General features: G+C 41.5%; 43 pseudogenes; all 43 read left to right on the top strand.

The window, feature by feature from the left end:
- The first annotated feature begins 75 nt into the window (after window positions 1–75).
- LOC142669874 (5S ribosomal RNA) lies at window positions 76–194 on the top strand (annotated as a pseudogene).
- A 412-nt stretch (window positions 195–606) lies between these two features.
- Window positions 607–725, top strand: LOC142669972 (5S ribosomal RNA; annotated as a pseudogene).
- A 67-nt stretch (window positions 726–792) lies between these two features.
- LOC142670339 (5S ribosomal RNA) lies at window positions 793–911 on the top strand (annotated as a pseudogene).
- A 67-nt stretch (window positions 912–978) lies between these two features.
- LOC142669929 (5S ribosomal RNA) lies at window positions 979–1,097 on the top strand (annotated as a pseudogene).
- A 245-nt stretch (window positions 1,098–1,342) lies between these two features.
- Window positions 1,343–1,461, top strand: LOC142670349 (5S ribosomal RNA; annotated as a pseudogene).
- Window positions 1,462–1,714: 253 nt separating this feature from the next.
- On the top strand, window positions 1,715–1,833 carry LOC142669670 (5S ribosomal RNA; annotated as a pseudogene).
- Window positions 1,834–1,900: 67 nt separating this feature from the next.
- LOC142669325 (5S ribosomal RNA) lies at window positions 1,901–2,019 on the top strand (annotated as a pseudogene).
- Window positions 2,020–2,086: 67 nt separating this feature from the next.
- On the top strand, window positions 2,087–2,205 carry LOC142670683 (5S ribosomal RNA; annotated as a pseudogene).
- Window positions 2,206–2,272: 67 nt separating this feature from the next.
- On the top strand, window positions 2,273–2,391 carry LOC142669497 (5S ribosomal RNA; annotated as a pseudogene).
- Window positions 2,392–2,458: 67 nt separating this feature from the next.
- LOC142670670 (5S ribosomal RNA) lies at window positions 2,459–2,577 on the top strand (annotated as a pseudogene).
- A 253-nt stretch (window positions 2,578–2,830) lies between these two features.
- LOC142669225 (5S ribosomal RNA) lies at window positions 2,831–2,949 on the top strand (annotated as a pseudogene).
- A 67-nt stretch (window positions 2,950–3,016) lies between these two features.
- Window positions 3,017–3,135, top strand: LOC142669050 (5S ribosomal RNA; annotated as a pseudogene).
- Window positions 3,136–3,202: 67 nt separating this feature from the next.
- Window positions 3,203–3,321, top strand: LOC142669144 (5S ribosomal RNA; annotated as a pseudogene).
- A 439-nt stretch (window positions 3,322–3,760) lies between these two features.
- Window positions 3,761–3,879, top strand: LOC142670117 (5S ribosomal RNA; annotated as a pseudogene).
- A 67-nt stretch (window positions 3,880–3,946) lies between these two features.
- On the top strand, window positions 3,947–4,065 carry LOC142670283 (5S ribosomal RNA; annotated as a pseudogene).
- Window positions 4,066–4,132: 67 nt separating this feature from the next.
- LOC142669351 (5S ribosomal RNA) lies at window positions 4,133–4,251 on the top strand (annotated as a pseudogene).
- Window positions 4,252–4,504: 253 nt separating this feature from the next.
- LOC142669661 (5S ribosomal RNA) lies at window positions 4,505–4,623 on the top strand (annotated as a pseudogene).
- A 67-nt stretch (window positions 4,624–4,690) lies between these two features.
- On the top strand, window positions 4,691–4,809 carry LOC142669154 (5S ribosomal RNA; annotated as a pseudogene).
- A 67-nt stretch (window positions 4,810–4,876) lies between these two features.
- Window positions 4,877–4,995, top strand: LOC142669387 (5S ribosomal RNA; annotated as a pseudogene).
- Window positions 4,996–5,062: 67 nt separating this feature from the next.
- LOC142670340 (5S ribosomal RNA) lies at window positions 5,063–5,181 on the top strand (annotated as a pseudogene).
- A 67-nt stretch (window positions 5,182–5,248) lies between these two features.
- On the top strand, window positions 5,249–5,367 carry LOC142669240 (5S ribosomal RNA; annotated as a pseudogene).
- A 253-nt stretch (window positions 5,368–5,620) lies between these two features.
- Window positions 5,621–5,739, top strand: LOC142669198 (5S ribosomal RNA; annotated as a pseudogene).
- Window positions 5,740–5,806: 67 nt separating this feature from the next.
- LOC142669341 (5S ribosomal RNA) lies at window positions 5,807–5,925 on the top strand (annotated as a pseudogene).
- Window positions 5,926–6,178: 253 nt separating this feature from the next.
- LOC142669668 (5S ribosomal RNA) lies at window positions 6,179–6,297 on the top strand (annotated as a pseudogene).
- Window positions 6,298–6,364: 67 nt separating this feature from the next.
- LOC142669241 (5S ribosomal RNA) lies at window positions 6,365–6,483 on the top strand (annotated as a pseudogene).
- Window positions 6,484–6,736: 253 nt separating this feature from the next.
- On the top strand, window positions 6,737–6,855 carry LOC142669200 (5S ribosomal RNA; annotated as a pseudogene).
- Window positions 6,856–6,922: 67 nt separating this feature from the next.
- On the top strand, window positions 6,923–7,041 carry LOC142669211 (5S ribosomal RNA; annotated as a pseudogene).
- Window positions 7,042–7,108: 67 nt separating this feature from the next.
- On the top strand, window positions 7,109–7,227 carry LOC142669882 (5S ribosomal RNA; annotated as a pseudogene).
- Window positions 7,228–7,294: 67 nt separating this feature from the next.
- On the top strand, window positions 7,295–7,413 carry LOC142669758 (5S ribosomal RNA; annotated as a pseudogene).
- Window positions 7,414–7,666: 253 nt separating this feature from the next.
- On the top strand, window positions 7,667–7,785 carry LOC142669055 (5S ribosomal RNA; annotated as a pseudogene).
- Window positions 7,786–8,038: 253 nt separating this feature from the next.
- Window positions 8,039–8,157, top strand: LOC142670280 (5S ribosomal RNA; annotated as a pseudogene).
- A 68-nt stretch (window positions 8,158–8,225) lies between these two features.
- On the top strand, window positions 8,226–8,344 carry LOC142669172 (5S ribosomal RNA; annotated as a pseudogene).
- Window positions 8,345–8,411: 67 nt separating this feature from the next.
- Window positions 8,412–8,530, top strand: LOC142669484 (5S ribosomal RNA; annotated as a pseudogene).
- A 67-nt stretch (window positions 8,531–8,597) lies between these two features.
- Window positions 8,598–8,716, top strand: LOC142669300 (5S ribosomal RNA; annotated as a pseudogene).
- A 67-nt stretch (window positions 8,717–8,783) lies between these two features.
- LOC142670638 (5S ribosomal RNA) lies at window positions 8,784–8,902 on the top strand (annotated as a pseudogene).
- A 67-nt stretch (window positions 8,903–8,969) lies between these two features.
- On the top strand, window positions 8,970–9,088 carry LOC142670560 (5S ribosomal RNA; annotated as a pseudogene).
- Window positions 9,089–9,155: 67 nt separating this feature from the next.
- On the top strand, window positions 9,156–9,274 carry LOC142670296 (5S ribosomal RNA; annotated as a pseudogene).
- A 67-nt stretch (window positions 9,275–9,341) lies between these two features.
- On the top strand, window positions 9,342–9,460 carry LOC142669534 (5S ribosomal RNA; annotated as a pseudogene).
- Window positions 9,461–9,526: 66 nt separating this feature from the next.
- On the top strand, window positions 9,527–9,645 carry LOC142670634 (5S ribosomal RNA; annotated as a pseudogene).
- Window positions 9,646–9,712: 67 nt separating this feature from the next.
- LOC142670269 (5S ribosomal RNA) lies at window positions 9,713–9,831 on the top strand (annotated as a pseudogene).
- A 67-nt stretch (window positions 9,832–9,898) lies between these two features.
- LOC142669633 (5S ribosomal RNA) lies at window positions 9,899–10,017 on the top strand (annotated as a pseudogene).
- Window positions 10,018–10,084: 67 nt separating this feature from the next.
- Window positions 10,085–10,203, top strand: LOC142669635 (5S ribosomal RNA; annotated as a pseudogene).
- Window positions 10,204–10,270: 67 nt separating this feature from the next.
- LOC142670705 (5S ribosomal RNA) lies at window positions 10,271–10,389 on the top strand (annotated as a pseudogene).
- The last annotated feature ends 190 nt before the right edge of the window (window positions 10,390–10,579 follow it).

A 10,579-nucleotide genomic window follows, 5' to 3' on the forward strand; every position in this document is an offset into this window, starting at 1 on the left:
GTTTGACTTTTTATTATGTCGTTTAGATTTTGTTTCACAATAGATTAAATAGGACTATGGATTAAAGCATTTAACGTCAATGGCCATTCTAAGCTGAATGTGCCTGCTCTGGGCAGAACGCAGAAGTTACACAGCTTAAGGCCTCGCTAGTACCAGTGTGGGAGACTGTCTGGGAATCCGTGGTGCTGTTGAATTTTTATTATGTCGTTCAGATTTTGTTTCACAATCGATTAAAAAGGACTATGGATTAAAGCATTTAATGTTAATGGCCATTCTAAGCTGAATGTGCCTGCTCTCGTCAGATCGCAGAAGTTACACAGCTTAAGGCCTCGCTAGTACCAGTGTGGGAGACCTTTTATTATGTCGTTTAGATTTTGTTTCACAATCGATTAAAAAGGACTATGGATTAAAGCATTTAAGGTCAATGGCCATTCTAAGCTGAATGTGCCTGCTGTCGTCAGATCGCAGAAGTCACACAGCTTAAGGCCTCGCTAGTACCAGTGTGGGAGACTGTCTGGGTATCCGTGGTGCGGTTGACTTTTTATTATGGCGTTTAGATATTGTTTCACAATCGATTAAAAAGGACTATGGATTAAAGCATTTAATGTCAATGGCCATTCTAAGCTGAATGTGCCTGCTCTCGTTAGATCACAGAAGTTACACAGATTAAGGCCTCGCTAGTACCAGTGTGGGAGACTGTCTGGGAATCCGTGGTGCGGTTGACTTTTTATTATGTTGTTTAGATTTTGTTTCACAATAGATTAAATAGGACTATGGATTAAGGCTTTTAACGTCAATGGCCATTCTAAGCTGAATGTGCCTGCTCTCGTCAGATCGCAGAAGTTACACAGCTTAAGGCCTCGCTAGTACCAGTGTGGGAGACTGTCTGGGAATCCGTGGTGCGGTTGACTTTTTATTATGTCGTTTAGATTTTGTTTCACAATCGATTAAATAGGACTATGGATTAAAGCATTTAACGTCAATGGCCATTCTAAGCTGAATGTGCATGCTCTCGTCAGATCGCAGAAGTTACACAGCTTAAGGCCTCGCTAGTACCAGTGTGGGAGACTGTCTGGGAATCCGTGGTGCAGTTGAATTTTTATTATGTCGTTTAGATTTTGTTTCACAATCGATTAAAAAGGACTATGGATTAAAGCGTTTAATGTCAATGGCCATTCTAAGCTGAATGTCCCTGCTCTCGTCAGATCGCAGAAGTTACACAGCTTAAGGCCTCGCTAGTACCAGTGTGGGAGACTGTCTGTGGTGCGGTTGACTTTTTATTATGTCGTTTAGATTTTGTTTCACAATCGATTAAAAAGGACTATGGATTAAAGCATTTGATGTCAATGGCCATTCTAAGCTGAATGTGCCTGCTCTCGTCAGATCGCAGAAGTTACACAGCTTAAGGCCTCGCTAGTACCATGGTGGGAGACTGTCTGGGAATCCGTGGTGCGGTTGACTTTTTATTATGTCGTTTAGATTTTGTTTCACAATCGATTAAAAAGGACTATGGATTAAAGAATTTAATGTCAATGGCCATTCTAAGCTGAATGTGCCTGCTCTCGTCAGATCGCAGAAGTTACACAGCTTAAGCACTCGCTAGTACCATTGTGGGAGACTGTCTGGGAATCCGTGGTGTGGTTGACTTTTTATTATGTCGTTTAGATTTTGTTTCACAATAGATTAAATAGGACTATGGATTAAAGCATTTAACGTCAATGGCCATTCTAAGCTGAATGTGCCTGCTCTCGTCAGAACACAGAAGTTACACAGCTTAAGGCCTCGCTAGTACCAGTGTGGGAAACTGTCTGGGAATCCGTGGTGCGGTTGTCTTTTTATTATGTCGTTTAGATTTTGTTTCACAATCGATTAAAAAGGACTATGGATTAAAGCATTTAATGTCAATGGCCATTCTAAGCTGAATGTGCCTGCTCTCGTCAGATCGCAGAAGTTACACAGCTTAAGCCCTCGCTAGTACCAGTGTGGGAGACTGTCTGGGAATCCGTGGTGCGGTTGACTTTTTATTATGTCGTTTAGATTTTGTTTCACAATAGATTAAATAGGACTATGGATTAAAGCATTTAACGTCAATGGCCATTCTAAGCTGAAAGTGCCTGCTCTCGTCAAAACGCAGAAGTTACACAGCTTAAGGCCTCGCTAGTACCAGTGTGGGAGACTGTCTGGGAATCCGTGGTGCGGTTGACTTTTTATTATGTCGTTTAGATTTTGTTTCACAATCGATTAAAAAGGACTATGGATTAAAGCATTTAATGTCAATGGCCATTCTAAGCTGAATGTCCCTGCTCTCGTCAGATAGCAGAAGTTACACAGCTTAAGGCCTCGCTAGTACCAGTGTGGGAGACTGTCTGGGAATCCGTGGTGCGGTTGACTTTTTACTGTGTTGTTTAGATTTTGTTTCACAATAGATTAAATAGGACTATGGATTAAGGCTTTTAATGTCAATGGCCATTCTAAGCTGAATGTGCCTGCTTTCGTCAGATCGCAGAAGTTACACAGCTTAAGGCCTCGCTAGTACCAGTGTGGGAGACTGTCTGGGAATCCGTGGTGCGGTTGACTTTTTATTATGTCGTTTAGATTTTGTTTCACAATCGATTAAAAAGGACTATGGATTAAAGCATTTAATGTCAATGGCCATTTTAAGCTGAATGTGCCTCCTCTCGTCAGATCGCAGAAGTTACACAGCTTAAGCCCTCGCTAGTACCAGTGTGGGAGACTGTCTGGGAATCCGTGGTGCGGTTGACTTTTTAATATGTTGTTTAGATTTTGTTTCACAATAGATTAAATAGGACTATGGATTAAGGCTTTTAATGTTAATGGCCATTCTAAGCTGAATGTGCCTGCTCTCATCAGATCGCAGAAGTTACACAGCTTAAGGCCTCGCTAGTACCAGTGTGGGAGACTGTCTGGGAATCCGTGGTGCGGTTGAATTTTTATTATGTCGTTTAGATTTTGTTTCACAATCGATTAAAAAGGACTATGGAATAAAGCATTTAATGTCAATGGCCATTCTAAGCTGAATGTCCCTGCTCTCGTCAGATCGCAGAAGTTACACAGCTTAAGGCCTCGCTAGTACCAGTGTGGGAGACTGTCTGGGAATCCGTGGTGTGGTTGACTTTTTATTATGTCGTTTAGATTTTGTTTCACAATCGATTAAATAGGACTATGGATTAAAGCATTTAACGTCAATGGCCATTCTAAGCTGAATGTGCCTGCTCTGGTCAGAACGCAGAAGTTACACAGCTTAAGGCCTCGCTAGTACCAGTGTGGGAGACTGTCTGGGAATCCGTGGTGCGGTTGACTTTTTATTATGTCGTTTAGATTTTGTTTCACAATAGATTAAATAGGACTATGGATTAAAGGATTTAACGTCAATGGCCATTCTAAGCTGAATGTCCCTGCTCTCGTCAGATCGCAGAAGTTACACAGCTTAAGGCCTCGCTAGAAACAGTGTGGGAGACTGTCTGGGAATCCATGGTGTGGTTGACTTTTTATTATGTCGTTTAGATTTTGTTTCACAATAGATTAAATAGGACTATGGATTAAAGCACTTAACGTCAATGGCTATTCTAAGCTGAATGTGCCTGCTCTGGTCAGAACGCAGAAGTTACACAGCTTAAGGCCTCGCTAGTACCAGTGTGGGAGACTGTCTGGGAATCCATGATGTGGTTGACTTTTTATTATGTCGTTTAGATTTTGTTTCACAATAGATTAAATAGGACTATGGATTAAAGCATTTAACGTCAATGGCCATTCTAAGCTGAATGTGCCTGCTCTGGTCAGAACGCAGAAGTTACACAGCTTAAGGCCTCGCTAGTACCAGTGTGGGAGACTGTCTGGGAATCCGTGGTGCGGTTGCATTTTTATTATGTCGTTTAGATTTTGTTTCACAATCGATTAAAAAGGACTATGGATTAAAGCCTTTAATGTCAATGGCCATTCTAAGCTGAATGTCCCTGCTCTCGTTAGATCGCAGAAGTTACACAGATTAACGCCTCGCTAGTACTAGTGTGGGAGACTGTCTGGGAATCCGTGGTGCGGTTGACTTTTTATTATGTCGTTTAGATTTTGTTTCACAATAGATTAAATAGGACTATGGATTAAAGCATTTAACGTCAATGGCCATTCTAAGCTGAATGTGCCTGCTCTCGTCAGATCGCAGAAGTTACACAGCTTAAGGCCTCGCTAGTACCAGTGTGGGAGACTGACTGGGAATCCGTGGTGCGGTTGAATTTTTGTTATGTCATTTAGATTTTGTTTCACAATCGATTAAAAAGGACTATGGATTAAAGCATTTAATGTCAATGGCCATTCTAAGCTGAATGTCCCTACTCTCGTCAGATCGCAGAAGTTACACAGCTTAAGGCCTCGCTAGAACCAGTGTGGTAGACTGTCTGGGAATCCGTGGTGCGGTTGACTTTTTATTATGTCGTTTAGATTTTGTTTCACAATCGATTAAAAAGGACTATGGATTAAAGCATTTAATGTCAATGGCCATTCTAAGCTGAATGTGCCTGCTCTCGTCAGATCGCAGAAGTTACACAGCTTAAGGCCTCGCTAGTACCAGTGTGGGAGACTGTCTGGGAATCCGTAGTGTGGTTGACTTTTTATTATGTCGTTTAGATTTTGTTTCACAATCGATTAAAAAGGACTATGGATTAAAGCATTTAATGTCAATGGCCATTCTAAGCTGAATGTCCCTGCTCTCGTCAGATCGCAGAAGTTACACAGCTTAAGGCCTCGCTAGTACCAGTGTGGGAGACTGTCTGGGAATCTGTGGTGCGGTTGACATTTGATTATGGCGTTTAGATTTTGTTTCACAATCGATTAAAAAGGACTATGGATTAAAGCATTTAATGTCAATGGCCATTCTAAGCTGAATGTGCCTGCTCTCGTTAGATCACAGAAGTTACACAGCTTAAGGCCTCGCTAGTACCAGTGTGGGAGACTGTCTGGGAATCCGTGGTGCGGTTGACTTTTTATTATGTCGTTTAGATTTTGTTTCACAATAGATTAAATAGGACTATGGATTAAAGCATTTAATGTCAATGGCCATTCTAAGCTGAATGTGCCTGCTCTCGTCAGATCGCAGAAGTTACACAGCTTAAGGCCTCGCTAGTACCAGTGTGGGAGACTGTCTGGGAATCCGTGGTGCGGTTGACTTTTTATTATGTCGTTTAGATTTTGTTTCACAATAGATTAAATAGGACTATGGATTAAAGCATTTAATGTCAATGGCCATTCTAAGCTGAATGTGCCTGCTCTCGTCAGAACGCAGAAGTTACACAGCTTAAGGCCTCGCTAGTACCAGCGTTGGAGACTGTCTGGGAATTCGTGGTGCGGTTGAATTTTTATTATGTCGTTTAGATTTTGTTTCACAATCGATTAAAAAGGACTATGGATTAAAGCATTTAATGTCAATGGCCATTCTAAGCTGAATGTGCCTGCTCTCGTTAGATCGCAGAAGTTACACACCTTATCGCCTCGCTAGTACCAGTGTGGGAGACTGTCTGGGAATCCGTGGTGTGGTTGACTTTTTATTATGTTGTTTAGATTTTATTTCACAATAGATTAAATAGGACTATGGATTAAGGCTTTTAATGTCAATGGCCATTCTAAGCTGAATGTGCCTGCTCTCGTCAGATCGCAGAAGTTACACAGCTTAAGGCCTCGCTAGTACCAGTGTGGCAGACTGTCTGGGAATCCGTGGTGCGGTTGACTTTTTATTATGTCGTTTAGATTTTGTTTCACAATCGATTAAAAAGGACTATGGATTAAAGCATTTAATGTCAATGGCCATTCTAAGCTGAATGTGCCTGCTCTCGTCAGATCGCAGAAGTTACACAGCTTAAGGCCTTGCTAGTACCAGTGTGGGAGACTGTCTGAGAATCCGTGGTGCTGTTGAATTTTTATTATGTCGTTTAGATTTTGTTTCACAATCGATTAAAAAGGACTATGGATTAAACCATTTAATTTCAATGGCCATTCTAAGCTGAATGTCCCTGCTCTTGTCAGATCGCAGAAGTTACACAGCTTAAGGTCTTGCTAGTACCAGTGTGGGAGACTGTCTGGGAATCCGTGGTGTGGTTGACTTTTTATTATGTTGTTTAGATTTTATTTCACAATAGATTAAGTAGGACTATGGATTAAGGCTTTTAATGTCATTGGCCATTCTAAGCTGAATGTGCCTGCTCTGGTCAGAACGCAGAAGTTACACAGCTTAAGGCCTCGCTAGTACCAGTGTGGGAGACTGTCTGGGAATCCGTGGTGCGGTTGACTTTTTATTATGTCGTTTAGATTTTGTTTCACAATAGATTAAATAGGACTATGGATTAAAGCATTTAATGTCAATGGCCATTCTAAGCTGAATGTGCCTGCTCTCGTCAGAACGCAGAAGTTACACAGCTTAAGGCCTCGCTAGTACCAGCGTTGGAGACTGTCTGGGAATTCGTGGTGCGGTTGAATTTTTATTATGTCGTTTAGATTTTGTTTCACAATAGATTAAAAAGGACTATGGATTAAAGCATTTAATGTCAATGGCTATTCTAAGCTGAATGTGCCTGCTCTCGTTAGATCGCAGAAGTTACACACCTTATCGCCTCGCTAGTACCAGTGTGGGAGACTGTCTGGGAATCCGTGGTGTGGTTGACTTTTTATTATGTTGTTTAGATTTTATTTCACAATAGATTAAATAGGACTATGGATTAAGGCTTTTAATGTCAATGGCCATTCTAAGCTGAATGTGCCTGCTCTCGTCAGATCGCAGAAGTTACACAGCTTAAGGCCTCGCTAGTACCAGTGTGGCAGACTGTCTGGGAATCCGTGGTGCGGTTGACTTTTTATTATGTCGTTTAGATTTTGTTTCACAATCGATTAAAAAGGACTATGGATTAAAGCATTTAATGTCAATGGCCATTCTAAGCTGAATGTGCCTGCTCTCGTCAGATCGCAGAAGTTACACAGCTTAAGGCCTCGCTAGTACCAGTGTGGGAGACTGTCTGGGAATCCGTGGTGCTGTTGAATTTTTATTATGTCGTTTAGATTTTGTTTCACAATCGATTAAAAAGGACTATGGATTAAACCATTTAATTTCAATGGCCATTCTAAGCTGAATGTCCCTGCTCTCGTCAGAACGCAGAAGTTACACAGCTTAAGGCCTCGCTAGTACCAGCGTTAGAGACTGTCTGGGAATCCGTGGTGCGGTTGAATTTTTATTATGTCGTTTAGATTTTGTTTCACAATCGATTAAAAAGGACTATGGATTAAAGCATTTAATGTCAATGGCCATTCTAAGCTGAATGTCCCTGCTCTCGTCAGATCGCAGAAGTTACACAGCTTAAGGCCTCGCTAGTACCAGTGTGTGAGACTGTCTGGGAATCCGTGGTGCGGTTGACTTTTAATTATGTTGTTTAGATTTTGTTTCACAATAGATTAAATAGGACTATGGATTAAGGCTTTTAATGTCAATGGCCATTCTAAGCTGAATGTGCCTGCTCTCGTTAGATCGCAGAAGTTACACAGCTTAAGCCCTCGCTAGTACCAGCGTTGGAGACTGTCTGGGAATCCGTGGTGCGGATGAATTTTTATTATGTCGTTTAGATTTTGTTTCACAATCGATTAAAAAGGACTATGGATTAAAGCATTTAATGTCTATGGCCATTCTAAGCTGAATGTCCCTGCTCTCGTCAGATCGCAGAAGTTACACAGCTTAAGGCCTCGCTAGTACCAGTGTGGGAGACTGTCTGGGAATCCGTGGTGCGGTTGACTTTTTATTATGTTGTTTAGATTTTGTTTCACAATAGATTAAATAGAACTATGGATTAAGGCTTTTAATGTCAATGGCCATTCTAATCTGAATGTGCCTGCTCTCGTTAGATCGCAGAAGTTACACAGCTTAACGCCTCGCTAGTACCAGTGTGGGAGACTGTATGGGAATCCGTGGAGCGGTTGACTTTTTATTATGTCGTTTAGATTTTGTTTCACAATCGATTAAAAAGGACTATGGATTAAAGCATTTAATGTCAATGGCCATTCTAAGCTGAATGTGCCTGCTCTCGTCAGATCGCAGAAGTTACAAAGCTTAAGTCCTCGCTAGTACCAGTGTGGGAGACTGTCTGGGAATCCGTGGTGCTGTTAAATTTTTATTATGTCGTTTAGATTTTGTTTCACAATCGATTAAAAAGGACTATGGATTAAAGCATTTTAATGTCAATGGCCATTCTAAGCTGAATGTCCCTGCTCTCGTCAGATCGCAGACGTTACACAGCTTAAGGCCTCGCTAGTACCAGTGTGGGAGACTGTCTGGGAATCCGTGGTGCTGTTGAATTTTTATTATGTCGTTTAGATTTTGTTTCACAATCGATTAAAAAGGACTATGGATTAAAGCATTTAATGTCAATGGCCATTCTAAGCTGAATGTGCCTGCTCTCGTCAGATGGCAGAAGTTACACAGCTTAAGGCCTCGCTAGTACCAGTGTGGGAGACTGTCTGGGAATCCGTGGTGCGGTTGACTTTTTATTATGTCGTTTAGATTTTGTTTCACAATAGATTAAATAGGACTATGGATTAAAGCATTTAACGTCAATGGCCATTCTAAGCTGAATGTGCCTGCGCTCGTCAGATCGCAGAAGTTACACAGCTTAAGGCCTCGCTAGTACCAGTGTGGGAGACTGTCTGGGAATCCGTGGTGCGGTTGACTTTTTATTATGTCGTTTAGATTTTGCTTCACAATCGATTAAAAAGGACTATGGATTAAAGCATTTAATGTCAATGGCCATTCTAAGCTGAATGTCCCTGCTCTCGTCAGATCGCAGAAGTTACACAGCTTAAGGCCTCGCTAGTACCAGTATGGGAGACTGTCTGGGAATTCGTGGTGCGGTTGCCTTTTTATTATGTCGTTTAGATTTTGTTTCACAATCGATTAAAAAGGACTATGGATTAAAGCATTTAATGTCAATGGCCATTCTAAGCTGAATGTGCCTGCTCTCGTCAGAATGCAGAAATTACACAGCTTAAGGCCTCGCTAGTACCAGTGTGGGAGACTGTCTGGGAATCCGTGGTGCGGTTGACTTTTTATTATGTCGTTTAGATTTTGTTTCACAATCGATTAAAAAGGACTATGGATTAAAGCATTTAATGTCAATGGCCATTCTAAGCTGAATGTGCCTTCTCTCGTCAGATCGCAGAAGTTACACAGCTTAAGGCATCGCTAGTACCAGTGTGGGAGACTGTCTGGGAATCCGTGGTGCGGTTGACTTTTTATTATGTCGTTTAGATTTTGTTTCACAATAGATTAAATAGGACTATGGATTAAAGCATTTAACGTCAATGGCCATTCTAAGCTAAATGTGCCTGCTCTCGTCAGATCGCAGAAGTTACACAGCTTAAGGCCTCGCTAGTACCAGTGTGGGAGACTGTCTGGGAATCCGTGGTGTGGTTGACTTTTTATTATGTTGTTTAGATTTTGTTTCACAGTAGATTAAATAGGACTATGGATTAAGGCTTTAATGTCAATGGCCATTCTAAGCTGAATGTCCCTGCTCTCGTCAGATCGCAGAAGTTACACAGTTTAAGGCCTCGCTAGTACCAGTGTGGGAGACTGTCTGGGAATTCGTGGTGCGGTTGACTTTTTATTATGTCGTTTAGATTTTGTTTCACAATCGATTAAAAAGGACTATGGATTAAAGCATTTAATGTCAATGGCCATTCTAAGCTGAATGTGCCTGCTCTCGTTAGATCGCAGAAGTTACACAGCTTAACGCCTCCCTAGTACCAGTGTGGGAGACTGTCTGGGAATCCGTGGTGCGGTTGACTTTTTATTATGTCGTTTAGATTTTGTTTCACAATAGATTAAATAGGACTATGGATTAAAGCATTTAACGTCAATGGCCATTCTAAGCTGAATGTGCCTGCTCTCGTCAGATTGCAGAAGTTACACAGCTTAAGGCCTCGCTAGTACCAGTGTGGGAGACTGTCTGGGAATACGTGGTGCAGTTGAATTTTTATTATGTCGTTTAGATTTTGTTTCACAATCGATTAAAAAGGACTATGGATTAAAGCATTTAATGTCAATGGCCATTCTAAGCTGAATGTCCCTGCTCTCGTCAGATCGCAGAAGTTACACAGCTTAAGGCCTCGCTTGTACGAGTGTGGGAGACTATCTGGGAATCCGTGGTGCGGTTGACTTTTTATTATGTTGTTTAGATTTTGTTTCACAATAGATTAAATAGGACTATGGATTAAAGCTTTTAATGTCAATGGCCATTCTAAGCTGAATGTTCCTGCTCTCGTCAGATCGCAGAAGTTACACAGCTTAAGGCCTCGCTAGTACCAGTGTGGGAGACTGTCTGGGAATCCGAGGTGCGGTTTACTTTTTATTATGTCGTCTAGATTTTGTTTCACAATCGATTAAAAAGGACTATGGATTAAAGCATTTAATGTCAATGGCCATTCTAAGCTGAATGTGCCTGCTCTCGTTAGATCGCAGAAGTTACACAGCTTAACGCCTCCCTAGTACCAGTGTGGGAGACTGTCTGGGAATCCGTGGTGCGGTTGAATTTTT

This window comes from Rhinoderma darwinii (assembly GCF_050947455.1).
Source record: "Rhinoderma darwinii isolate aRhiDar2 chromosome 1 unlocalized genomic scaffold, aRhiDar2.hap1 SUPER_1_unloc_15, whole genome shotgun sequence".
Classification (NCBI taxonomy): Eukaryota; Metazoa; Chordata; class Amphibia; order Anura; family Rhinodermatidae; genus Rhinoderma; species Rhinoderma darwinii.